General features: G+C 45.4%; 1 long non-coding RNA gene across 1 annotated transcript in view; it reads right to left on the bottom strand.

Annotated features, from left to right (window-relative positions):
- Positions 1–27694, bottom strand: part of LOC143804147 (uncharacterized) — a 48025-nt gene that overhangs the window by 935 nt on the left and 19396 nt on the right. The gene's annotated exons all lie outside the window — the stretch shown is intronic.

Below are 27694 nucleotides of genomic sequence, written 5' to 3'. Positions count from 1 at the left end.
AGCTTGTGTAGGACTGATGTCAGGGGTGCACATACTTTGGTCACCATGTGTCATGAATACCACTCGCTGGTGACACACACATGTGCCTCGGAGGCTGCAGTAAAGGGGGTCTCCATTTCCCACACTCACTCGCCTATTCACTCATCGCAATTCTTACACCCCCTACACTTTTCGATTCCACCAGTTGCCATTTTTATTGGTCAGTGAGATGCCTGCACTGGGTCACACACTAGCACACATGCCACCCAGCTTTCCTAGGCATCTGATCAGTCCTCTTATTGCACTCTGACATACAGTACAGACCAAAAGTTTGGACACACCTCATTTCAAGATTTTTCTGTATTTTCATGACTATGAAAATTGTACATTCACACTGAAGGCATCAAAACTATGAATTAACACGTGGAATTATATACTTAACAAAAAAGTAAAACAACTGAAATTATGTCTTATATTCTAGGTTCTTCAAAGTAGCCACCTTTTGCTTTGATGACAGCTTTGCACACTCTTGGCATTCTCTTGATGAGCTTCAAGAGGTAGTCACCGGGAATGGTCTTCCAACAATCTTGAAGGAGTTCCCAGAGATGCTTAGCACTTGTTGGCCCTTTTGCCTTCACTCTGCGGTCCAGCTCACCCCAAACCATCTCGATTGGGTTCAGGTCTGGTGACTGTGGAGCCTAGGTCATCTGGCGTAGCACCCCATCACTCTCCTTCTTGGTCAAATAGCCCTTACACAGCCTGGAGGTGTGTTTGGGGTCATTATCCTGTTGAAAAATAAATGATGGTCCAACTAAACGCACACCGGATGGAATAGCATGCCGCTGCAAGATGCTGTGGTAGCCATGCTGGTTCAGTATGCCTTCAATTTTGAATAAATACCCAACAGTGTCACCAGCAAAGCACCCCCACACCATCACACCTCCTCCTCCATGCTTCACGGTAGGAACCAGGCATGTAGAGTCCATCCGTTCACCTTTTCTGCGTCGCACAAAAACACGGTGGTTGGAACCAAAGATCTCAAATTTGGACTCATCAGACCAAAGCTCAGATTTCCACTGGTCTAATGTCCATTCCTTGTGTTCTTTAGCCCAAACACGTCTCTTCTGCTTGTTGCCTGTCCTTAGCAGTGGTTTCCTAGCAGATATTTTACCATGAAGGCCAGCTGCACAAAGTCTCCTCTTAACAGTTGTTGTAGAGATGTGTCTGCTGCTAGAACTCTGTGTTCTCTCTAAGCTGCTGTTAACCTGCGATTTCTGAGGCTGGTGACTCTAGTAAACTTATCCTCAGAAGCAGAGGTGACTCTTGGTCTTCCTTTCCTGGGGCGGTCCTCATGTGAGCCAGTTTGTTTGTAGTGCTTCATGGTTTTTGCCCCTGCACTTGGGGACACTTTCAAAGTATTCCCAATTTTTCGGACTAACTGACCTTCATTTCTTAAAGTAATGATGGCCACTCGTTTTTCTTTACTTAGCTGCTTTTTTCTTGCCATAATACAAATTCTAACAGTCTATTCAGTAGGACTATCAGCTGTGTATCCGCCAGACTTCTGCTCAACACAACTGATGGTCCCAACCTCATTTATAAGGCAAGAAATCCCACTTATTAAACCTGACAGGGCACACCTGTGAAGTGAAAACCATTACCGGTGACTACCTCTTGAAGCTCATCAAGAGAATGCCAAGAGTGTGCAAAGCAGTCATCAAAGCAAAAGGTGGCTACTTTGAAGAACCTAGAATATAAGACATAATTTCAGTTGTTTCACACTTTTTTAAGTATATAATTCCACATGTGTTAATTCATAGTTTTGATGCCTTCAGTGTGAATGTACAATTTTCATAGTCATGAAAATACAGAAAAATCTTGAAATGAGAAGGTGTGTCCAAACTTTTGGTCTGTACTGTATACACAGGGTGACACAACCGAGCTATTGTCTCTCGTTACGGTTTTAGTAAAGTTAAAGCAACGAAGGACAAACTTACTACATTTTAGATTTAAAATATGAAAAAGTACAGCGCTTAATAAAGGTTATAAAAGATGAAATAACACAGACATAAAACAGGATAAAATAAAAGGGAAAATACAGATAAGATATAGTGGGAAAAAAAAGTATTTAGTCAGCCACCAATTGTGTAAGTTCTCCCACGTAAAAAGATGAGAGGCCTGTAACTGACATAGGTAGACCACAACTATGAGAGTCAAAATGTGAAAACAAATCCAGAAAATCACCTTGTCTGATTTGGTAAGATTTATTTTGCAAATTATGGCAGAAAATAAGTATTTGGTCATTAACAAAAGTTCATCTCAATATTTTGTTATATATCCTTTGTTGGCAATGACAGTGGTCAGACGTTTTCTGTAAGTCTTCACAAGGTTGCCACACACTGTTGTTGGTATGTTGGCCCATTCCTCCATGCAGATCTCCTCTAGAGCAGTGATGTTTTGGGCCTGTCACTGGGCAACATGGACTTTCAACTCGCTCCAAAGATTTTCTATGTGGTTGCTATGTGGAGACTGGCTAGGCCACTCCAGAACCTTCATATGCTTCTTACGAAGCTACTCTTTCGTTGCCCTGGCGGTGTGCTTGAGATCTTTATCATGCTGAAAGACCCATCCATGTTCCATCTTCAATGCCCTTGCTGATGGAAGGAGGTTTGCACTCAAAATCTCACGATACATGGGCCCATTCATTCTTTCATGTACACAGATCAGTCGTCCTGGTCCCTTTGCAGAGAAACAGCCCCAAAGCATGATGATGCCACCCCCATGCTTCACAGTAGGTATGATGTTTTTTGGATGCAATCCAGCATTCTGCCTCCTCCAAACACGACAAGTTTTTTTTTCAACAAAACAGTTCTACTTTGGTTTAATCAGACAATATGACATTCTCACAATACTCGTCTGGATAATCCAAGTGCTCTCTAGCAAACTTCAGACGAGCCCGCATATGCACTGGTTTAAGCAGGGGACACGTCTGGCACTGCAGGATCTGAGTCCTTGGCTGCGTAGTGTGTTACTGATGGTAGCCTTTGTTACGGTGGTCCCAGCTGTATGCAGGTCATTCACGAGGTCCCCGCCGTGTGATTCTGGGATTTTTGCTCACCGTTCTTGTGATCATTTTGACCCCAAGGGGTGAGATCTTGCATGGAACCTCAGATCAAGGGAGATTATCAGTGCTCTCATATGTCTTCCATTTTATTATTGCTCCACAGTTGATTTCATCACACCAAGCTACTTGCCTATTGCAGATTCAGTCTTCCCAGCCTGGTGCAGGTCTACAATTTTGTTTCTGGTGTCCTTCGACAGCTCTTTGGTCTTCACCATAGTGGAGTTTGGAGTCAGACTGTTTGAGGTTGTGGACAGGTGTCTTTTTATACTGATAACAAGTTCAAACAGGTAATGAGTGGAGGACAGAGGATGTCAGTTCCTGCACCAGAACAGGCTGTGTCCGTCATGCATTTAAACTATCACTGAGTGTAAACACGCAGTGACAGTTCAGTGCCAACAGCGTTCTATGACAGCTGAGAGGCACGGGAAGAGGTGCAGGGACCCATGCCATCAGTCCCCGCACCCAGACCACAGCATGATCGTGTAGGAGATGCTGAAATATCAGCACTTCCTGCCCGATCAGTGGAAAAGCTAAACTCTGCAAGTGGCTGAGCTTCTGCACGAACAGCCAGGACCAGTGTTCGCACTGCCCCAGGCTGCTAACCCCCTAAATGCTGTGATCGAGCACGATCGCAGCGTTCAGGAGGGAGGCAGAGGGACGGAAGTTCCCTCTGCCATCAAATCTACGTCCCCGCAATGTCATCGCGGGGCCCGATAGTTGCCATGGTGACCCAGGGTCGTCATGACAACCCCCGGATCATCAAGCTACAGAAAGCCTCTGAAACCATGCTCACAGCATGGTGTCAGAAGCTTTCAGTATAGGTATAATGCACTGCAATAGTAGTACACTGCAATGCATTATACCTGCTATCAAAGTGAAAAAAAGTCCCATAAAGAAACTAGGTAAAAAAAGATTTAAAAAAAAAACCTAAATATTTTTTTACTAAATATTAAAAATAATAAAAATTCACTAATAAATACAAATTTTTATGCAAAAAAATTAAATAAACAAAAAAAGTACACGTTTGGTATCGCTGCTTTCGGAGCAATCCGATCTATAAAATTGTCATATAAAAATAGCAAACAATGCTTAATTATTATCATATCGCTTGGAAAAAGTGGAATAAAACGCAATCAAAAAGGCAAATTTAAATAAAAATGGTATCACTGAATGACAGACATCTTGTCCTGCAAAAAACAAGCCGCCATACAGCTCCATCAGCGGAAAAAATACAAAAGTTATAGCTCTCAGGATAAAGCAATGCAAAAATAATTATTTTTTCTATTAATGTTTTTATTGTGTAAAAGCGGCAAAACATTAAAAAAAAACTATATAAATGCGGCATCGCTGTAATCGTACTGACCCGAACAATAAAGCTGCCTTAGTAATTTTACGACACGCAGAGCGGAGGAAAAAAAAAACAATTTGTGAATTGCTGGTTTTTGTTCATTCTGCCTCCACAAAAATCGGAATAGAAAGCGATAAGAAAAGTCATGTGCCCGAAAATGGTACAACTTGTTGACAAAAAGTCAACTTGTCCCACAAAAAACAAGCCCCTCACATGTCTCTGGGCCAAAAAATGGAAAAATTATAGCTCTTAAAATATGGCGATGCAAAAATGTTTCCTTGCAAAAAAAGTGTCTTTTAGTGTGTGACAGCAGCCAGACATAAAAAAGGATATAAATCTGGTTTCACTGTAATCGCACCGAACTGAAAAATAAAGTCACCTAATCACTTATACCACACGAGGAATGGCATAAAAAATAAAACAATCTTCACCTGCTGTGGATTTGTTCATTCTGCCTCCCAAAGATCGCAGTAAGACGTGTTGCACATTTATCCTGTGCTCTACGCTGAGCGGCTTGCACTGGGGTTACCATGTACATCGCTGAAATATGTGATACAGACTGAACCGGAAGATTCCTTATAATGAGGCAGATGGAGGCACTGTGGACGCCAAAGGACCTGTGATCCGACTGTCTGTCTTTTTAGGGGTGCATAAAAATGCGGTCCACCATAGTTATGTGCACCTCTGAAAGGAAGGACAACGCTGAACAGAGGCTAGAGGAAGTCCAGAGTAACTCTGGTGCCTCATTATAGTGAATGGATCCCTCGGGGGTTTTGTCTGTCAAGTCACTCGAGATTTAGATGGAAACTCCAAAGTAAGTGCTCAGCGTAGAGCATCGGATAACTGTGCTCCCAAACTTTATCTAAATTGTTCCCAATAAAAGCTTCAACTCAATACGCAAAAAAGCAAGCCCCCACTCAGGTCTGTCATCTGTTAATGCAAATATAGGGGGCATCCATGTTACTGGAAGCACAAAGGCTCTGGAAAAGTGAAATGGCTCCTCGCCCCCAGAAAGAAATTCAGCTAATTCTGCGCTCCCAAAGGCCCCCCTCCCTTCTGAGACCCAGTGTGCCTAAACCACCTTTAGCATTCACATTTGGCAGGGGTATAATTTCCAAAATGGGATCACTTGAGGGAGGATTCTGCTCTCTAGCAATCAGGGGGCTCTGGATATGGAGTCCGCAAACTATTCTAGGAAAACCTACACTCCAGGGGGCAGATAGCACTCCGTCCCAACCGATACTCTCCGTATGGCTAAGCAGCACTGTACAGCCACATATGGGGTATTTCTATATTCAGAAGAAATTGTGGGACAAATTTTGGTGCCATTTTTACCCATTTCTTGTGTGAAAATATAAATTCTGGGTCTAAAACAAAATGTTTGTGGTAAAAATGTAAATGATCACTGCACCCCTAGAGTAATTCATCCGGATGTGTATTTTGTAAAATGGGGTTACCGTATATACTCGAGTATAAGCCGAGATTTTCAGCCCAAATTTTTGGGCTGAAAGTGCCCCTCTCGGCTTATACTCGAGTCACAGTCGGCGGCAGGGTCAGCGGGTGAGGGGGAGAGGGCGCTGAGGCATACTTACCTAGTCCCGGCGATCCTGACGCTCCCCCTGCCCGTCACACTGTCTCCGGTGCCGCAGCTCTTCCCCTGTACAGCGGTCACGTGGGACCGCTCATTAAACTTATGACTATGGACTCCACTCCCATAGGGGTGGAGCCCCATATTCATTTCTCTAATCAGTGGTGCCGGTGACCGCTGACAGAGGAAGAGCTGGGGCACCGGAGACCAGCTGTCCGGGGGAAGGAGCGGGACGCCGGGAGCAGGTAAGTATCGTATATTTACCTCTCCACGATCCACACGCCGGGCGCCGCTCCATCTTCCCGGCGTCTCTCCGCTCTGACTGTGCAGGTCAGAGGGCGCGATGACGCATATAGTGTGCGCGGCGCCCTCTGCCTGATCAGTCAGTGCGGAGAGACGCTGGGACCGGACGCTGAGGAGCTGCAAGCAAGAGAGGTGAGTATGTGTTTTGTTTTTTTTATTGCAGCAGCAGCAGCATTATATATGGCACAGATTTATGTGGAGCATCTATGGGGCCAAACTGAACAGTGCAGAGCATATAGGGAACAGCTTTATTATGAGCATCTATGGGGCCAAACTGAACGCTGCAGAGCATATAGGGAACAGCTATATAATGAGCATCTATGGGGCCAAACTGAACAGTGCAGAGCATATAGGGCACAGCTTTATAATGAGCATCTATGGGGCCAAACTGAACGGTGCAGAGCTTATAGGGAACAGATTTATAATGAGCATCTATGGGGCCAAACTGAACGCTGCAGAGCATATAGGGCACAGCTTTATAATGAGCATCTATGGGGCCATAATGAACGGTGCAGAGCTTATAGGGAACAGCTTTATAATGAGCATCTATGGGGCCAAACTGAACGGTGCAGAGCGTATAGGGAACAGCTTTATAATGAGCATCTATGGGGCCAAACTGAACGGTGCAGAGCTTATAGGGCACAGCTATATAATGAGCATCTATGGGGCCAAACTGAACGGTGCAGAGCATATAGGGAACAGCTTTATAATGAGCATCTATGGGGCCAAACTGAACGGTGCAGAGCGTATAGGGAACAGCTTTATAATGAGCATCTATGGGGCCAAACTGAACGGTGCAGAGCATATAGGGAACAGCTTTATAATGAGCATCTATGGGGCCAAACTGAACGGTGCAGAGCATATAGGGCACAGCTATATAATGAGCATCTATGGGGCCAAATTGAACGGTGCAGAGCATATAGGGAACAGCTTTATAATGAGCATCTATGGGGCCAAACTGAACGCTGCAGAGCATATAGGGCACAGCTATATAATGAGCATCTATGGGGCCAAACTGAACGGTGCAGAGCATATAGGGAACAGCTTTATAATGAGCATCTATGGGGCCAAACTGAACGGTGCAGAGCTTATAGGGCACAGCTATATAATGAGCATCTATGGGGCCAAACTGAACAGTGCAGAGCTTATAGGGCACAGCTATATAATGAGCATCTATGGGGCCAAACTGAACAGTGCAGAGCTTATAGGGAACAGATTTATAATGAGCATCTATGGGGCCAAACTGAACGGTGCAGAGCATATAGGGAACAGCTTTATATGGAGCATCTATAGGGCCATAATGAACGGTGCAGAGCATTGTATATGGGGCACAGCTTTATATGGAGCATCTATGGGGCCATAATGAACGGTGCAGAGCATTATATATGGCACAGCTTTATATGGAGCATCTATGGGGCCATAATGAACGGTGCAGAGCATTATATATGGCACAGCTATATATGGATAATATATGGGGCAATAATCAATGGTATGGGGCATTATATATGGCACAGCTTTATATGGAGCATCTATGGGGCAATAATGAATGGTATGGAGCATCTATTTTTATTTTTGAAATTCACCGGTAGCTGCTGCATTTTCCACCCTAGGCTTATACTCGAGTCAATAAGTTTTCCCAGTTTTTTTGTGGCAAAATTAGGGGGATCGGCTTATACTCTGGTCGGCTTATACTCGAGTATATACGGTACTTATGAGGAGTCCTGTCTCCCCTCAAACCATAACAGTAAAATCTGCACTATAATATATTATATAATATAATCTGCGCTCCTTCTCTTTTGAGCTTTGCACTGTGCCTCAAAAGTAGTTTTTACCCACACATGGGGTATTGGCACACTCACGAGCAATTGCCCAACAAATTTTGTGGTCCATTTTCTCCTGTTACCATTGATAAAATATAAAAATGGTACTAAAAGATGATTTTTGTGGAAAAAATGTGATTAATTTTCACGGCTCTACGTTATAAACTTATATGAAGCACCTGAGGGTTGAAGATGCTCATCAAACATCTAGATACGTCTCTTGGGGGTCTAGTTTCCAAAATGGTGTCACTTGTGGGGGGTTTCCACTGTTTAGGCACATCAGGGGCTCTCCAAATGCAACATGGTGTCCTCTCTCGATTCCAGCCAATTTGGCGTTCAAAACAGGAAACATCGCTCCTTCCCTTCCAAGCTCTGCCGTGCGCCCAAACTGTGGTTTACCCCCACATATGGGGTATCAGCGCACTCAGGACAAATGTGCACAACAATTATTGTGGTTCGTTTTCTCCTGTTACCCTTGAGAAAAAAAATACAAAATTGTCCGAAGTAAAATTTTTGTGAAAAAAAAAAGTTAACTGTTCATTTTTTGCTTCAGCTCTTGTGAAACACCTGAAGGGTTAATAAACTTCTTGAATGTGGTTTTTAACCGCTGAGGAGTGCAGTTTTTAGAATGGTGTCACTTTGGGGTATTTTCTGTCATAGCTTATTAAAAAAACCCTATTAAAAAAATATAACCTTTATTTATGTAATACAATAAAAGCACACAGTCGAGATATCCCCTGAATAGAATTGCCTCAATACTCTGGGCTATGAGATTCTAGAGGGAACCAACAATTCACCTCCTCTAGTCTCTTGGATTTACTAATACATTATCTACCTAGTAAATAACCACCCCTGCTTACAAAGATAGATACAGAGGTAAACCCATTCTAACACATAGGGAACAAATAGCACCCAAGATCAAATACTTTATACAAAAGGTGACATAGTTGTGCTGACATATAGTGACACTCTCACTCATAAGATGTGTAGAAATGAGTGATCAAACCCTAGATATCAATCTGTCTGGATGCCTACCTAGATGCGGAGGTTGGTACCCTAAGAAACACGAGAATGGCGCTCGTGCGATGGCTGACCCTTATCTCCTGATTTCACCCTATAAGAATACAGTCAGAAACAAAGGGCCAGATGGCCTGTACTGTCCATATGATGATGTACTTGAATACTGTATATTAGATATATACCGTAAGACCAACAAAAAAATCTAGATATGTAAATGTGGAGAAATAAAGGAAGACAGTGCGCTCAATCTTTACCACTCAGAACCAATGCATATATAGATCATCAATATGCAGTCACAGGATTTCTTGGGGGGATGCTGGGTACTATAGCAGCATTATGATTCCGACCATATCAACATCCCCTGACCATGAAATTTACGTAGGGCTAACACGTGCTGAACTAGAACAACATAAACAATAATGAATTAACAAATCCCATGAATATAATTGCACACCAGAGTCACCACACAAAAATGCATTCCAAGATATAGCCAGATAGTCTATAAGGGCACAATTGTCCCAATAATGAACGTATACTTATCAGCTGGAATGTGGTGCGGCATATAGGCGGCTGAGGATCATGATCCTATGACTCCTCACATGAAAAACTCTCGACGCGTTTCCCCCACACATACGGGTTCATCAGGAGAGGTTCATAGAGGCATGGCAGAGGAGAGTTGTCCAGAAGATGATGCTGCTCAAAGTCACCTCAAATGTGTGAGGTGGTCCCTAAAAAAATGGTTTGGTAAATTTTGTTGGAAAAATTAGAAATCGCTGGTCAACTTTTTACCCTCATAACTTCCTCAGAAAAAAAATTTTTTTTTCAAAAATTGTGCTGATGTAGACATATGGGAAAAGTTGTTTATTAACTATTTTGTGTGATATAAGACTTTGATTTAGGGGCATAAAAATTAAAAGTTTGAAAATTGTGACATTTAAAAAAAAATTTGCCAAATTTACATTTTTTTCACAATTAAACACAAGTTATAGCCAAGAAATTTTACCACTATCATAAAGTACAATATGTCCTGAAAAAAACAATCTCAGAATCACCGGGATCCGTTGAAGCTTTCCAGAGTTATAACCTCATAAAGGGACAGTGGTCAGAATTTAAAATTAGGCCTGGTCATTAACCTACAAAAGTGGCTTGGTACTTAAGACATTAAAGAAGACATTACAGATCTGTGAGAGCCAGAAATCTTGCATGTTTTTGGGTGACCAAATACTTATTTTCCAAATCTTGCCAAATCGGACAAGGTGATTTTCTGGATTTGTTTTCTCATTTTGACTCTCATAGTTATGGTCGATCTATGATGTTGTAAAGACCAGAGGTCCGAATAAGATCCAATGGGTCACAGACCGAGACTGAGGCAGAAATAACAATACTGTCTTTACTAAAATGACAGCTTGAGTGAGGTTTAGTATTGAAGGAAACAGACTGAAATTCCTTTTCAATTACACTCATTCAGCCAGAGCTGAAATCATTGTGCCAATCCCAAAGTTCCCGCTTTGAGCATGTTACACTGAGGTTTAAAATAAATTTACCTGTCCAAAAGGGGCAAACAAGGTACTAAGAAAACAGGTGTAAATCGGATGAGGTGGTATTATGGGACCCCCTGGGATGGCACAGTGAGTATAAATCGTTCAAAGGCCACAATAGCAATACATATACACTGTGTTCCAAATTATTATGCAAATTGGATTTAAGTGTCATAAAGATTTAATTGTTTTGTTTTTCAAATAAACTCGTGGATGGTATTGTGTCTCAGGGCTCAATGAATCACTGAAATCAATCTTAAACACATGTGATAATTAGTTTTCCAGGTGATTCTAATTAAAGGAAAACTACTCAAAAATGATGTTCCACATTATTAAGCAGGCCACAGGTTTCAAGTAACATGGTAAAGAAAAAGGATCTCTCTGCTGCTGAAAAGCATCAAAAAGTGCAATGTGTCATGATCTCTGCAGGCAGAGATCATAGCAAGCCTATAGAGGGACAAGCTCTCGGAAGATGGAACTATACTGACCATGAACTAAGCCTGCCGCGCAACTAGAAATAGCCAGGTAGCATTTCCTATTTATCGCTAGATGCCCAGCTCTGGCCTAAGACCTAGATAGCTAGCAGAGGGAAATATAAGACCTGGCTCACCTCTAGAGAAATATTCCAAAGAAGACAGTAGCCCCCCACAAATAATGACGGTGAGTTCAGATGAAACAACAAACGCAGCAGGAAAATAGTCTTAGCAAATTTGAGGTCCGCTTACTAGATAGCAGAAGACAGATAGTATACTTTCATGGTCAGCAGAAAAACACTAACAAAACACCATCCAGAGATTACCTTAAACTCTGGCATTAACTCATAACGCCAGAGTAGCAATCCCTGATCAACGAGAGCTTTCCAGACACAGTAACAAAACTTCAGCTGTGAACTGGAACAAATAGGCAAAACAAAACATGGACAAAAGTCCAACTTATCTAGTAGTTGTCTAGAAGCAGGAACAAGCACTGAGAGGCATCAGATAACATTGTTGACCGGCAAGAAACCACCAGAGAAATGAGCTTAAATAGCGACACCCACTACTGATGGAACCAGGTGAAACAGGAAAGAGGATGACAAGTCCAATTCCACAAGCGGCCACCGGGGGAGCCCAGAATCCAAATTCACAACAGTACCCCCCCCTCAAGGAGGGGGCACCGAACCCTCACCAGATCCACCAGGGCGACCAGGATGAGCCCTATGGAAGGCACGAACAAGATCAGAAGCATGAACATCAGATGCATTGACCCAAGAATTATCCTCCTGGCCGTAACCCTTCCAGTTGACCAGATACTGGAGTTTCCGTCTGGAAACACGAGAGTCCAAAATTTTCTCCACAACGTACTCCAACTCACCCTCAACCAACACCGGAGCAGGAGGCTCAACTGAAGGTACAACAGGTACCTCATACCTGCGCAATAACGACCGATGAAAAACGTTATGAATGGAAAAGGACGCAGGGAGGTCCAAACGGAAAGAAACAGGATTAAGAATCTCCAATATTCTATAAGGGCCGATGAACCGAGGTTTAAACTTAGGAGAAGAGACCCTCATAGGGACAAAACGAGAAGACAACCACACTAAATCTCCAACACAAAGCCGAGAACCAACACGACGATGACGGTTGGCAAAACGCTGAGTCTTCTCCTGGGACAACTTCAAATTGTCCATAACCTGCCCCCAGATGTGATGCAATCTCTCCACCACCGCATCCACTCCAGGACAATCCGAGGATTCCACCTGACCGGAGGAAAATCGAGGGTGAAACCCCGAATTACAGAAAAACGGGGACACCAAGGTGGAAGAACTGGCCCGATTATTGAGGGCGAACTCTGCCAATGGCAAAAAAGCAACCCAATCATCCTGGTCAGCAGAGACAAAACACCTCAGATATGTCTCAAGGGTCTGATTAGTCCGCTCGGTCTGGCCATTAGTCTGAGGGTGAAAAGCAGATGAAAAAGACAAATCTATGCCCATCCTAGCACAGAATGCCCGCCAAAATCTAGACACAAATTGGGTACCTCTGTCAGAAACAATATTCTCAGGAATACCGTGCAATCGGACAACATTCTGAAAAAACAGAGGAACCAACTCAGAAGAAGAAGGCAACTTGGGCAGAGGAACCAAATGGACCATTTTAGAGAAACGGTCACAGACCACCCAGATGACAGACATCTTCTGGGAAACAGGCAGATCTGAAATAAAATCCATCGAGATGTGTGTCCAAGGCCTCTTAGGAATAGGCAAGGGCAACAGGAGTCCGCTAGCCCGAGAACTACAAGACTTGGCCCGAGCACAAACGTCACATGACTGCACAAAGACTCGCACATCTCGTGACAGGGAAGGCCACCAGAAGGATCTTGCCACCAAATCCCTGGTACCAAAAATTCCGGGATGACCTGCCAATGCAGAAGAATGTACCTCAGAGATGACTCTGCTGGTCCAATCATCCGGAACAAACAGTCTATCAGGCGGACAACGATCCGGTCTATCCGCCTGAAACTCTTGCAAGGACCGCCGCAGATCAGGAGAAACGGCCGACAAAATTACTCCCTCCCTAAGGATACCTGTGGGTTCAGAATTACCAGGAGAGTCCGGGTCAAAACTCCTAGAAAGGGCATCTGCCTTAACATTCTTAGAACCCGGTAGGTATGACACCACAAAATTAAAGCGAGAAAAAAATAAAGACCAGCGCGCCTGTCTAGGATTCAGGCGTCTGGCAGTCTCAAGATAAATCAAATTTTTGTGGTCAGTCAATACCACCACCTGATGCCTAGCCCCCTCGAGCCAATGGCGCCACTCCTCAAACGCCCACTTCATGGCCAAAAGCTCCCGATTCCCAACATCATAATTCCGCTCTGCGGGCGAAAATTTGCGAGAAAAGAAGGCACAAGGCCTAATGACGGAGCAGTCGGAACCTTTCTGCGACAACACTGCCCCAGCTCCGATCTCCGAAGCGTCAACCTCAACCTGAAAAGGCAGATTCACATCAGGCTGACGCAACACAGGGGCAGAGGCAAAACGGCGCTTAAGCTCCTGAAAGGCCTCTACAGCATGAGGGGACCAATTAGCAACATCAGCGCCTTGTCTGGTCAAATCAGTCAGTGGTTTAACGACATCCGAAAAACCAGCAATAAATCGGCGGTAAAAGTTGGCAAAGCCCAAAAATCTCTGAAGACCCTTAAGAGAGGAGGGCTGAGTCCAGTCACAAATAGCTTGCAACTTGACGGGATCCATCTCAATGGAAGAGGGAGAAAAAATATACCCCAAAAAGGAAATTTTCTGGACCCCAAAAACGCACTTAGACCCCTTCACACATAAAGAATTAGACCGCAGAACCTGAAAAACTCTCCTGACCTGCTGGACATGAGAGTCCCAGTCATCAGAAAAAATCAGAATATCATCCAGATATATTATCATAAATTTATCCAGAAAATCGCGGAAAATATCATGCATAAAAGACTGGAAAACTGAAGGGGCATTAGAAAGACCAAAAGGCATGACCAAATACTCAAAGTGGCCCTCGGGCGTATTAAATGCGGTCTTCCACTCATCCCCCTGCCTGATCCGCACCAAATTATACGCCCCACGAAGATCAATTTTAGAGAACCACTTAGCACCCTCTATACGAGCAAACAAATCAGTAAGCAATGGCAATGGGTATTGATACTTAACAGTGATCTTATTCAGAAGCCGATAATCAATACATGGTCTCAAAGAGCCGTCTTTTTTTGAGACAAAGAAAAACCCAGCTCCCAAGGGAGAAGAAGATGGACGAATATGTCCCTTTTCCAAAGACTCCTTTATATATTCCCGCATAGCAGCATGTTCCGGCACAGACAAATTAAACAAACGACCCTTTGGATATTTACAACCCGGTATCAAATCTATGGCACAATCGCACTCACGGTGCGGAGGTAACGACCCAAGCTTGGGTTCGTCAAAGACGTCTTGATAATCAGAGAGGAACTCAGGGACTTCAGAGGGAATGGACGACGAAATAGAAACCAAAGGTAAGTCCCCATGAATACCCTTACATCCCCAGCTCAACACAGACATTGCTCTCCAGTCCAAGACTGGGTTGTGAGACTGCAACCATGGCAATCCCAGTACCAAATCGTCATGTAAATTATACAGCACCAGGAAACGAATAATCTCCTGGTGATCCGGATTGATACGCATGGTTACTTGTGTCCAGTATTGTGGTTTATTATTAGCCAATGGGGTGGAGTCAATCCCCTTCAGAGGAATAAGAGTCTCCAAAGGCTCTAAATCAAAACCACAACGATTGGCAAAGGACCAATCCATAAGACTCAGAGCGGCGCCAGAGTCAACATAGGCGTCCGTGGCAATGGATGACAAAGAGCAAATCAGGGTTACAGACAAAATAAACTTAGACTGAATGGTGCCAATGGAAACAGACTTATCAAGCTTCTTTGTACGCCTAGAGCATGCTGATATAACATGAGTAGAATCCCCACAATAGAAACACAATCCATTCTTCCGTCTAAAATTCTGTCGCTCGCTCCTGGACAGAATTCTATCACACTGCATACTTTCTGGCGTCTTTTCCATAGACACCGCCAGATGGTGCACCGGTTTGCGCTCCCGCAGACGCCTATCAATCTGAATAGCCATTGTCATGGACTCATTCAGACCTGCAGGCAAAGGGAACCCCACCATAACATCCTTAACGGCATCAGAGAGACCTTCTCTGAAAGTTGCCGCCAAGGCGCACTCATTCCACTGAGTAAGCACAGACCATTTACGGAATTTTTGGCAGAAAACTTCAGCTTCGTCTTGCCCCTGAGATAGTGCCATCAAAGTTTTTTCTGCCTGAAGTTCCAAATGAGGTTCCTCATAAAGCAAGCCCAAGGCCAGAAAAAACGCATCCACATCGCGTAACGCAGGATCCCCTGCTGGTAATGAGAAGGCCCAATCTTGAGGGTCACCCCTGAGCAAGGAAATCACAATCCTAACCTGCTGAGCAGGGTCTCCAGCTGAACGAGACTTCAGGGACAAATAAAGCTTACAATTATTTCGGAAATTCTGGAAGCTAGCTCTATTCCCTGTGAAGAACTCCGGCAAAGGAATTCTCGGCTCAGATACCGGAGCATGTACCACAAAATCTTGTAAATTTTGTACTTTCGTGATGAGATTATTCAAACCCGCAGTTACACTCTGGAGATCCATTATTGTCAGGTGCACACAGAGCATACAGAGATTAGGAGGAGAGAGAGAAAAAAGACTGCAGCAAGGCAGACTGGAGGAAAAAAAAAAAAAATTCCAGCAGACTTCTTATAACTCTCCTTTCTCAACCTGGGTCTTTAACACTTTATTGGCCGGTCAAACTGTCATGATCTCTGCAGGCAGAGATCATAGCAAGCCTATAGAGGGACAAGCTCTCGGAAGATGGAACTATACTGACCATGAACTAAGCCTGCCGCGCAACTAGAAATAGCCAGGTAGCATTTCCTATTTATCGCTAGATGCCCAGCTCTGGCCTAAGACCTAGATAGCTAGCAGAGGGAAATATAAGACCTGGCTCACCTCTAGAGAAATATTCCAAAGAAGACAGTAGCCCCCCACAAATAATGACGGTGAGTTCAGATGAAACAACAAACGCAGCAGGAAAATAGTCTTAGCAAATTTGAGGTCCGCTTACTAGATAGCAGAAGACAGATAGTATACTTTCATGGTCAGCAGAAAAACACTAACAAAACACCATCCAGAGATTACCTTAAACTCTGGCATTAACTCATAACGCCAGAGTAGCAATCCCTGATCAACGAGAGCTTTCCAGACACAGTAACAAAACTTCAGCTGTGAACTGGAACAAATAGGCAAAACAAAACATGGACAAAAGTCCAACTTATCTAGTAGTTGTCTAGAAGCAGGAACAAGCACTGAGAGGCATCAGATAACATTGTTGACCGGCAAGAAACCACCAGAGAAATGAGCTTAAATAGCGACACCCACTACTGATGGAACCAGGTGAAACAGGAAAGAGGATGACAAGTCCAATTCCACAAGCGGCCACCGGGGGAGCCCAGAATCCAAATTCACAACAGCAATGCCTTGGTGAAGGGATGAAAACATTAGAAATTTTCCAAAAACATAAGCGTGATCATCGTACTGTTAAGAGATTTGTGGCTGTATCTGAGCACAGATGTGTTTATGCTGATAAAGGCATAATGAGGAAGATTTCTGCCAGGCAAGTTCATCAGATTAAGAGAGCAGCTGCTAAAAAGCCATTACAAAGCAGCAAACATATTTGAAGCTGCTGGTGACTCTGAAGTCCCTCGAACCTCAAGGTGTAGGATCCTTCAAAGGCTTGCTGTGGTGCATAAACCTACTATTCGGCCACCCTTAAACAGTGTTCACAAGCAGAAATGGTTGCATTGGGCCCACACATACATGAAGACTAATTTCCAAACAGTCTTGTTTACTGATAAGTGTTGAGCAACCCTGGATGGTCCAGGTGGATGGAGTAGTGGATGGTTGGTGGATGGCCACCATGTCCCAACAAGGCTGCAACGTCAGCAAGGAGGTGGAGGAGTCATGTTTTGGGCCGGAATCATGGAGAAACAGCTGGTATGGCCCCTTAAGGTTCCTGAAGGTGTGAAAATTACCTCTGAAAAGTATATAGAGTTTCTGACTGACAACTTTCCTCCATGGTATAAAAAGCAGAAACGTGCCTTCAGGAGCAAAATCATCTTCATGCTGACAACGCACCATCTGATGCTGCAAAGAATACCTGAGTCATTGGCTGCTATGAGCATAAAAGGAGATAAACTCATGGTGTGGCCACCATCTTCCCCTGACCTCAGCCCTATAGAGAACCTTTGGAGTATCATAAAGCAAAAGATCTATGAGGGTGGGAGGCCGTTCACATCAAAACAGCAGCTCTGGGAGGCTATTCTCACTTCATGCAAAGAAATACAAGTAGAAACTCTCCAAATACTCACAAGTTCAATGGATGAAAGAATCGTGAAGGTGACATCAAAGAAGGGTCCTATGTTAACATGTAACTTGGCGTGTTAGGATGTTTTGGAGTTAAATAGCTTTCTTGTTCAGTGAATGTGACTTCCTAATGCTGCAAATTCCACAAATGAGCATTTTCAGTTCTTTAAAACATATCAAATGTTTAGAAATTCTACTGTGCCTAATAATTTGGAACAGTGCATTGTGAGTTTTTATTCATTTTGGAGATTATACTGTTATCATTGGGAGGTTTCTTCAATAAAATTCAATGTATACTCTAATGGGTGATTACTTTTATTAGACTGACTGTCATTTGCACCGACCATTTAGGAAAATCCAATAAAAATGTAATTTGCATAATAATTTGGAACATAGTGTAAATATAACAGAAGTTCTTAAACACTTAATCTGTGGATACCCGGGTATCTATTATTACGGTACGGTTAACCTGAGGGGAGTCTCTACTCAGGCATATAACTTGCATCGGCTGCTGCCAGTCCCAAAATCTTCGGCGACAAAATAGCTACAGCAAAACAAGGCTCCGCGTCTTGTCAGCCGATGCCGAGCCCGCATGTCAGGAACTTACAGTCTGTAGCTTCAGGATAGGGTCCAGGATAGCACTTCAACGGGACTTGTCAGGATCCCTCTTCATACGGGTGGTACAGGATACCGTCTCTCCTCCAGCAGTCACTCACAACTTCTCTGAAAGCAAACCACCTGGGTCTGCTTTTCAGCTCTGCACAGCAGGGATTCCACAGAGCTCCAAAGTCACACAGCTCTCATGAATTCTCGGTACTTGTTCCACAGCAGAACTACAGGTTCACAAGAGAAAGGCGTTAACACCCTCACAAACACACTGACAGCAAACAGTCCTTACAGAGTCTAAACTTCTCACTTCTTATTAGCTGCCTCACACTGCGTCTCACATGGCAGTGTCTCTGCTAACAGCAGCATCACCTCTCAGAGTCCTATACAGCAGACACTAGACCTCAGCACACACACTTTCCCGGGGATGTACTAAAAAGACTGAAGAAAAGCAATAAATTAAAAGAATGAACATAATAACTTATAGGTTCAAAGATACGGAGAGGTGCAGGGCCGTTTCTTCAACAGGGCGGGCAGGGCGGCCACACGGGGCGCCGTGGGGCCGGGGGGCGCAGGAGAGGCCTCGGGCCCCGGTGGTCCCCTGCCCGCTGCTGCTGCTGTTTAAGGGCTGTCAGGGGCGCGGATGCCGCGCTCAGTGCTGAGCGCGGGCGCGCCCTGCCCGAACTCAGCTGCAAATCTGACAGCTGAGCGGTCAGATCATCGCCTCGCGTCGCCGCGCCCCCCCCCCCGCACCGCACATAATGGTTGCGGCCACCTCGGCGCCGCCACTCACCTCCGCTCCGCGCTGGTATGTGGAAACATTTAGCTCCTGCTGATTTCTACTTGGCACCAGGCGACAATGCAAAGGTGTCAGTGACAGCGACATGCCCCAGTTATCTGCCTCTTCTCTCAAAAGTGACTGCCCCGATATACTATGCCATTCACATGCCCCCCAATATACTGTACCATTCACTTGCCCCCAATATACCGTGCCGTTCACCTGCCCCCAATATACCTTGCTGTTCACCTGCCCCCCAAATTACTGTGCCATTCACCTGCCCCAATATACCGTGCCGTTCACCTGCCCCCAATATACCGTGCCGTTCACCTGCCCCCAATATACCGTGCCGTTCACCTGCCCCAATATACTGTGCCATTCACATGCCCCCAATATACCGTGCCGTTCACCTGCCCTAATATACTGTGCCATTCACCTGCCCCAATATACTGTGCCATTCACCTGCCCCAATATACCGTGCCATTCACCTGCCCCAATATACCGTGCCGTTCACCTGCCCCCAATATACCGTGCCGTTCACCTGCCCCAATATACTGTGCCATTCACATGCCCCCAATATACCGTGCCGTTCACCTGCCCAAATATACTGTGCCATTCACATGCCCCCAATATACTGTGCCATTCACATACCCCCAATATACTGTGACGTTCACCTGCCCCCAATATACTGTGCCGTTCACCTGCCCCAATATACTGTGCCATTCACATGCCCCCAATATACCGTGCCGTTCACCTGCCCTAATATACTGTGCCATTCACGTGCCCCAATATACTGTGCCATTCACCTGCCCCCAGTATACCGTGCCATTCACCTGCCCCAATATACCGTGCCATTCACCTGCCCCCCAATACACTGTGCCATTCACCTGCCCTAATATACCATGCCGTTCACCTGCCCCCAATATACGGTGCCATTCACATACCCCCAATATACCGTGCTGTTCACCTGCCCCCAATAATAATTATAATTTATTAAAAAAAGGGAAGATACAAGCCTGCTCTCTATTTATTACTCAAGCCCACAAAAATAATGTTTATTATTTTCGGTGCCGGGGGGGGGGGGGGGGGGGGGGGGAGAAATTTCCTACTCTCGCCCTGTGTCATTTTTGGGCTAGAAACTGCCCTGGAGAGGTGTTATAGATTTCTTCTGCATCTTGGATATGAAATGAACATGAATTATATGCAGACAATTAGGAAATCAACACATATCCCATATAAACAGGAGTATATTATATTCCCTGAGCTTTATAGGTGGGGAATGAACATGAAATATCTACTATATAATTGTCTAAGGGTCACTTCCGTCTTTCTGTCTGTCCTTCTGTCTGTCTGTCTTTCTGTCACGGATATTCATTGGTCGCGGCCTTTGTCTGTCATGGAATCCAAGTCGCTGATTGGTCGTGGCAAAACAGCCGCGACCAATCAGCGACGGCCACAGTCCGGCGGAAAAATAGCCGCTCCTTCCTCCCCGCAGTCAGTGCCCGCTACGTACTCCCCTCCAGTCAGCGCTCACACAGGGTTAATGGCAGCGGTAACGGAGCGCGTTATGCCGCGGTGTAATGCACTCCGTTACCGCTGCTATTAACCCTGTGTGACCAACTTTTTACTATTCATGCTGCTTATGCAGCATGAATAGTAAAACGATCTAATGTTAAAAATAACTTTAAAAAAATAAAAAATCGTTATATACTCACCGTCCGTCGGCCCCCGGATCGACAACAGGCCTTTCCTGCTCGCGACGCTCCGGTAACCAGCCCATGCTGCGATCTCGCAAGATGATGACATAGCGGTCTCGCGAGACCGCTACGTCATCATCTCGGGAGACCGCAATGCACTCTTGAGACACAGAGCACACGAGCAGCGTCGGTAACCGCTTCGCTTGGATCCGGGGGCTCCGGAAGGTGAGTATATAACTTTTTTTTTTTTTTTAACAGGGATATGATGCCCACATTGCTATATATGACGTGGCTGGGCAATATACTACATGGGCTGTGCTATATACTACGTGGCTGGGCAATATACTACGTGGCTGGGCAATATACTACATGGGCTGTGCAACACACTACGTGGCTCTGTGCTGCGTTGGCTGCGCAATGTACTGCGTTGGCTGCGCAATGTACTGCGTTGGCTGCGCAATATACTACGTGGGCTGTGCTATACATTACGCATACATATTCTAGAATACCCGATGCGTTAGAATCGGGCGCAATATACTACGTGGCTGGGCAATATACTACATGGGCTGTGCTATATACTACGTGGCTGGGCAATATACTACGTGGCTGGGCAATATACTACATACTACGTGGCTGGGCAATATACTACGTGGCTGGACAATATACTACGTGGCTCTGTGCTGTATACTACGTGGCTGGGCAATATACTACGTGGCTGGACAATACACTACGTGACTGGGCAATATACTACGTGGCTGTGCTATATACTACGTGGCTGGGCAATATACTACATGGGCTGTGCTATATACTACGTGACTAGGCAATATACTACGTGACTGGGCAATATACTACGTGGCTGGGCAATATACTACGTGGCTGGGCAATATACTACGTCACTGGGCAATATACTACGTGGCTCTGTGCTGTATACTACGTGGCTGGGCAATATACTACGTGGCTGGGCAATATACTACAAGGCTGGGCAATATACTACGTCACTGGGCAATATACTACGTGGCTCTGTGCTGTATACTATGTGGCTGGGCAATATACTACGTGACTGGGCAATATACTACGTGGCTGGGCAATATACTAGGTGGCTGGGCAATATACTATGTGGACATGCATATTCTAGAATACCTGATGCGTTAGAATCAGGCCACCATCTAGTATTTATATAATAGAGGATTGAACACATATCCCATATAAACAGGTGTATATTATATTCCTTGAGCTTTATAGGTGGGGAATGAACATTAAATATATACAGATAATAGGGGAATGAACACATATCCCATATAAACAGGTGTGCATTATATTCCCTGAGCTTGATAGGTGGGAAATGAACATGAAATATATGTAGATAATAGAGGAATGAACACATATCCCATATAAATCGGTGCATATTACATTCTGGGCCGGAAGAGCTGCTGGTGCCGGAATGAGATGCAGCGTGGGCGCGCTGGGAAGGTAAGTAGGATCTGTGATGGAAGCTGACGGCTGCGGCTGTAACTGTGCGCGCTATAAGAGAAATGAATATTCACAGCTATGGCTGTGAATATTCATTTTCTTTAGTAGCAGGCACAGTTACAGCCGCCGGCTCCTGCCTCTGTGGCCTGCTGTTCTGCCGCTCCCTCTCTCGCCGTTTTTCTGGGACAATGACTCATGTATAAGCCGAGGGGGGCGTTTTCAGCACAAAAAAGGTGCTGAAAAACTCAGCTTACACACGAGGATATACGGTAATATAAACCTGTTTATATATAATATGTGTTAGTTCTCCTATTATCTACACGTTTCATGTTCATTCCCCGCCTATAAAGCTCAGGGAATGTAATATACAGCTGTTTATATGGGATATGTGTTGATTTCCTAATTGTCTACATATATTTCATGTTCATTTCATATCCAAGATGTATAAGAAATCTATAACACCTCTCCATATCTTTGGACCTATAAGTTATGTTAATTTTACGTCCCACTTTCCCGGGCTTTTTCTCTCAGCTCAGACGTGCAGCAGCAGCAGGGTCCGGATGTTATCACGGTTCACCCTCTTACAATGTCAATTACAGGCCTCTCTCATCTTTTTAGTGGGAGAACTTGCACAATTGGTGGCTGACTAAATACTTTTTTCCCCGCTGTAAATTAGATCTGTGAGGGCTCCTGTCAGAAGAACTATGGACAGATCTGTAATACTCATTGCATTTCCTGGGAGCTGATCGCATATTCGGGGGGTGAGATGTTATAAAGGGTTCACCGGACCCCTCACTCCTCCCTCAGCTGATGTCAGAGAAGGACGGCGGATTAGAATCTAATCCAGCTTTTACCCTCATTTCTGAGGCGGTTATATTTCCCCCCCCCCTTCCGACATCTCCCAGAGAAACAATATGGCCGTCATCTTACTGAACATTCTTCAAGAATTCTTACATGTGATGTCTGCATAGTCAGGGGCATAATGACCGCGGTTGCAGCAGTGACGGAGCCTGGCATGTGAGGGGCCCACTGACGCCAGCCCCTACTTCAGCTGGATGTGTGTCCACAGATGCACATTCAGGTGAAGAGAATTAGTGTACAGACACTTCAGGTCCATGCGCCGCAATACACGCTGTCGGCCAATCAGAGGCCAGCAGCTGATGTGGGTGTGCAATTAACCGGAGCCACATGGCAGTAATGTCATGCACTTCCATCACACACCGAAATCAGCTGCCAGCTTCAGAAGTTGACGCCGCGTGATGTGGAAGCGTTGGGAAGGTGAGTAGGAGCGTTTATTGGGTTTTTTTTTCCTGTGAAGTTAACAGTAGAGCCATATACCATGATGAGGACTATATACCAGGATGGGGGACAAGAACCAGGATAGACGGACATATACCAGGATGGGGCCATATACCAAGATTGGGGCCATATGCCTGGATGGGACCATATACTAGCATGGTGGACATGTACCTGGATGGTGGACATATACCAGGATGGGCTGTACATTATACCATATGGAGGACTATGGAGGCGGATTATATTATTTGGAGGACTATGAGGTGCATTATACCATACGGAGGAGTGTGGGCAGTACATTATACTGTACGGAGGACTATGGGGAGTGCTTTGTATTTCCACTATGGAGCCCAATGACTTCTATGTTCACCCCTGATGAGTATAATGGTTTAGTTAATTCTATACATTAAATAACGGAGGCAGAGTGGGGGATATATTACTAGGATGGGGCCCAAGATAAGGGACATATACCAGGATGATAACCATATATATAAATCAGGGGAAGGAGGGGGGTCCAAATACCAGGAACCATCAGACTCTAGTTACACCACTGCACACAATGCTGTACTGAGCCACATAGACACAAGCCAACAAGTGTCCACATAGATCAGTGATGGACCTGGGAAATAAGACACAGAAGTAGAAATGGAGCTTTAAAGTTGCATCATAAACGTCTGAAGGGTCTTCATATTCTTCCATAGGCTTTTGACAAATATGTAACACTAGGGGGCACCATAACAACAATATAACAAGGGGGAGGGGCAGCATAATAAATATGTAATCATCATAACAAGTGTATAACAGCAGGGGAACCATAAAAATAGTAAGTAAAAGCAAAGGGCGCCATAAAGACTTTACAGCAGGAAGGGCAATAACAAATATGCAACAGCGGGTCGTGTCATAACAAGTATATATCAGCAGGGGGCGCTGTGACAAGCATGTAACTAAAGGGGGTACAATAACAAGTATATAAAAGCAGAGGGTGCCATAATAAGAGTGTAACAACAGAGGGCGCTACAAATGTGTAACAACACAGGGAACCATTATAAGTATGTAACACCAGGGGGCGTCATAACAAATATGTTAAACAGGATGAAATAACAATATGTAACACCAGGAGGCGCCATAACAAGTATGTAACAGCAGGGGGCGCCATAACAAGTATGTAGCACCAGGGGGCGCCATAACAAGTATGTAACACCAGAGGGCGCCATAACAAGTATGTAACACCAGGGGGCGTCATAACAAGTATGTAACACCAGGGGGCGCCATAACAAGTATGTAACACCAGAGGGCGCCATAACAAGTATGTAACACCAGAGGGCGCCATAACAAGTATGTAACACCAGGGGGCGCCATAACAAGTATGTAGCACCAGGGGGCGCCATAACAAGTATGTAACACCAGAGGGCGCCATAACAAGTATGTAACAGCAGGGGGCGTCATAACAAGTATGTAACAGCAGGGGGTGCCATAACAAGTATGTAACACCAGGGGGCGCCATAACAAGTATGTAACAGGAGGGGGCGCCATAACAAGTATGTAACACCAGGGGGCGCCATAACAAGTATGTAACACCAGGGGGCGCCATAACAAGTATGTAACACCAGAGGGCGCCATAACAAGTATGTAACAGCAGGGGGCGCCATAACAAGTATGTAACAGCAGGGGGCGCCATAACAAGTATGTAACACCAGGAGGCGCCATAACAAGTATGTAACACCAGGAGGCGCCATAACAAGTATGTAACACCAGGGGGCGCCATAACAAGTATGTAACACCAGGAGGCGCCATAACAAGTATGTAACAGCAGGGGGAGCCAAAACAAGTATGTAACAGCGGGGGCGCCATAACAAGTATGTAGCACCAGGAGGCGCCATAACAAGTATGTAACACCAGGAGGCGCCATAACAAGTATGTAACAGCAGGAGGCGCCATAACAAGTATGTAACAGCAGGGGGCGCCATAACAAGTATGTAACAGCAGGGGGCGCCATAACAAGTATGTAACACCAGGGGGCGCCATAACAAGTATGTAACACCAGGAGGCGCCATAACAAGTATGTAACAGCAGGGGGCGCCATAACAAGTATGTAACAGCGGGGGCGCCATAACAAGTATGTAGCACCAGGGGGCGCCATAACAAGTATGTAACACCAGGAGGCGCCATAACAAGTATGTAACACCAGGGGGCGCCATAACAAGTATGTAACACCAGGAGGCGCCATAACAAGTATGTAACAGCAGGGGGAGCCAAAACAAGTATGTAACAGCGGGGGGCGCCATAACAAGTATGTAGCACCAGGAGGCGCCATAACAAGTATGTAACAGCAGGAGGCGCCATAACAAGTATGTAACAGCAGGGGGCGCCATAACAAGTATGTAACAGCAGGGGGCGCCATAACAAGTATGTAACACCAGGGGGCGCCATAACAAGTATGTAACACCAGGAGGCGCCATAACAAGTATGTAACAGCAGGGGGAGCCAAAACAAGTATGTAACAGCGGGGGCGCCATAACAAGTATGTAGCACCAGGAGGCGCCATAACAAGTATGTAACACCAGGAGGCGCCATAACAAGTATGTAACACCAGGAGGCGCCATAACAAGTATGTAACAGCAGGGGGCGCCATAACAAGTATGTAACACCAGGGGGCGCCATAACAAGTATGTAACACCAGGAGGCGCCATAACAAGTATGTAACAGCAGGGGGAGCCATAACAAGTATGTAACAGCAGGGGGCGCCATAACAAGTATGTAACAGCGGGGGCGCCATAACAAGTATGTAACACCAGAGGGCGCCATAACAAGTATGTAACAGCAGGGGGCGCCATAACAAGTATGTAACAGCAGGGGGCGCCATAACAAGTATGTAACACCAGGGGCCGCCATAACAAGTATGTAGCACCAGGGGGCGCCATAACCAGTATGAAACACCAGGTGGAGCCATAACAAGTATGTAACAGCGGGGGCGCCATAACAAGTATGTAGCACCAGGGGGCGCCATAACAAGTATGTAACACCAGAGGGCGCCATAACAAGTATGTAACAGCAGGGGGCGCCATAACAAGTATGTAACAGCAGGGGGCGCCATAACAAGTATGTAACACCAGGGGCCGCCATAACAAGTATGTAGCACCAGGGGGCGCCATAACCAGTATGAAACACCAGGTGGAGCCATAACAAGTATGTAACAGCGGGGGCGCCATAACAAGTATGTAGCACCAGGGGGCGCCATAACAAGTATGTAACACCAGAGGGCGCCATAACAAGTATGTAACAGCAGGGGGCGCCATAACAAGTATGTAACAGCAGGGGGCGCCATAACAAGTATGTAACAGCAGGGGGCGCCATAACAAGTATGTAACACCAGGGGGCGACATAACAAGTATGTAACAGGAGGGGGCGCCATAACAAGTATGTAACAACAGGGGGCGCCATAACAAGTATGTAACAGGAGGGGGCGCCATAACAAGTATGTAACAGCAGGGGGTGCCATAACAAGTATGTAACAGCAGGGGGCGCCATAACCAGTATGTAACAGCAGGGGGCGCCATAACAAGTATGTAACACCAGGGGGCGCCATAACAAGTATGTAACAGCAGGGGGCGCCATAACAAGTATGTAACACCAGGGGGCGCCATAACAAGTATGTAACAGCAGGGGGCGACATAACAAGTATGTAACACCAGGGGGCGCCATAACAAGTATGTAACAGCAGGGGGCGCCATAACAAGTATGTAACAGGAGGGGGCGCCATAACAAGTATGTAACAGCAGGGGGCGCCATAACAAGTATGTAACACCAGGGGGCGCCATAACAAGTATGTAACAGCAGGGGGCGCCATAACAAGTATGTAACACCAGGGGGCGCCATAACAAGTATGTAACACCAGGGGGGGCACCATAACAAGTATGTAACACCAGGGGGCGCCATAACAAGTATGTAACACCAGGGGGAGCCATAACAAGTATGTAACAGCAGGAGGCGCCATAACAAGTATGTAACAGCAGGGGGCGCCATAACAAGTATGTAACAGCAGGAGGCGCCATAACAAGTATGTAACAGCAGGGGGAGCCATAACAAGTATGTAACACCAGGGGGCGCCATAACAAGTATGTAACAGCAGGAGGCGCCATAACAAGTATGTAACAGCAGGGGGCGTC

This window comes from Ranitomeya variabilis, chromosome 1, assembly GCF_051348905.1.
Source record: "Ranitomeya variabilis isolate aRanVar5 chromosome 1, aRanVar5.hap1, whole genome shotgun sequence".
NCBI classification, from domain to species: Eukaryota; Metazoa; Chordata; class Amphibia; order Anura; family Dendrobatidae; genus Ranitomeya; species Ranitomeya variabilis.
Note: the sequence above shows the minus strand (reverse complement) of the source record. Positions and strands in the feature narration are given on the sequence as shown.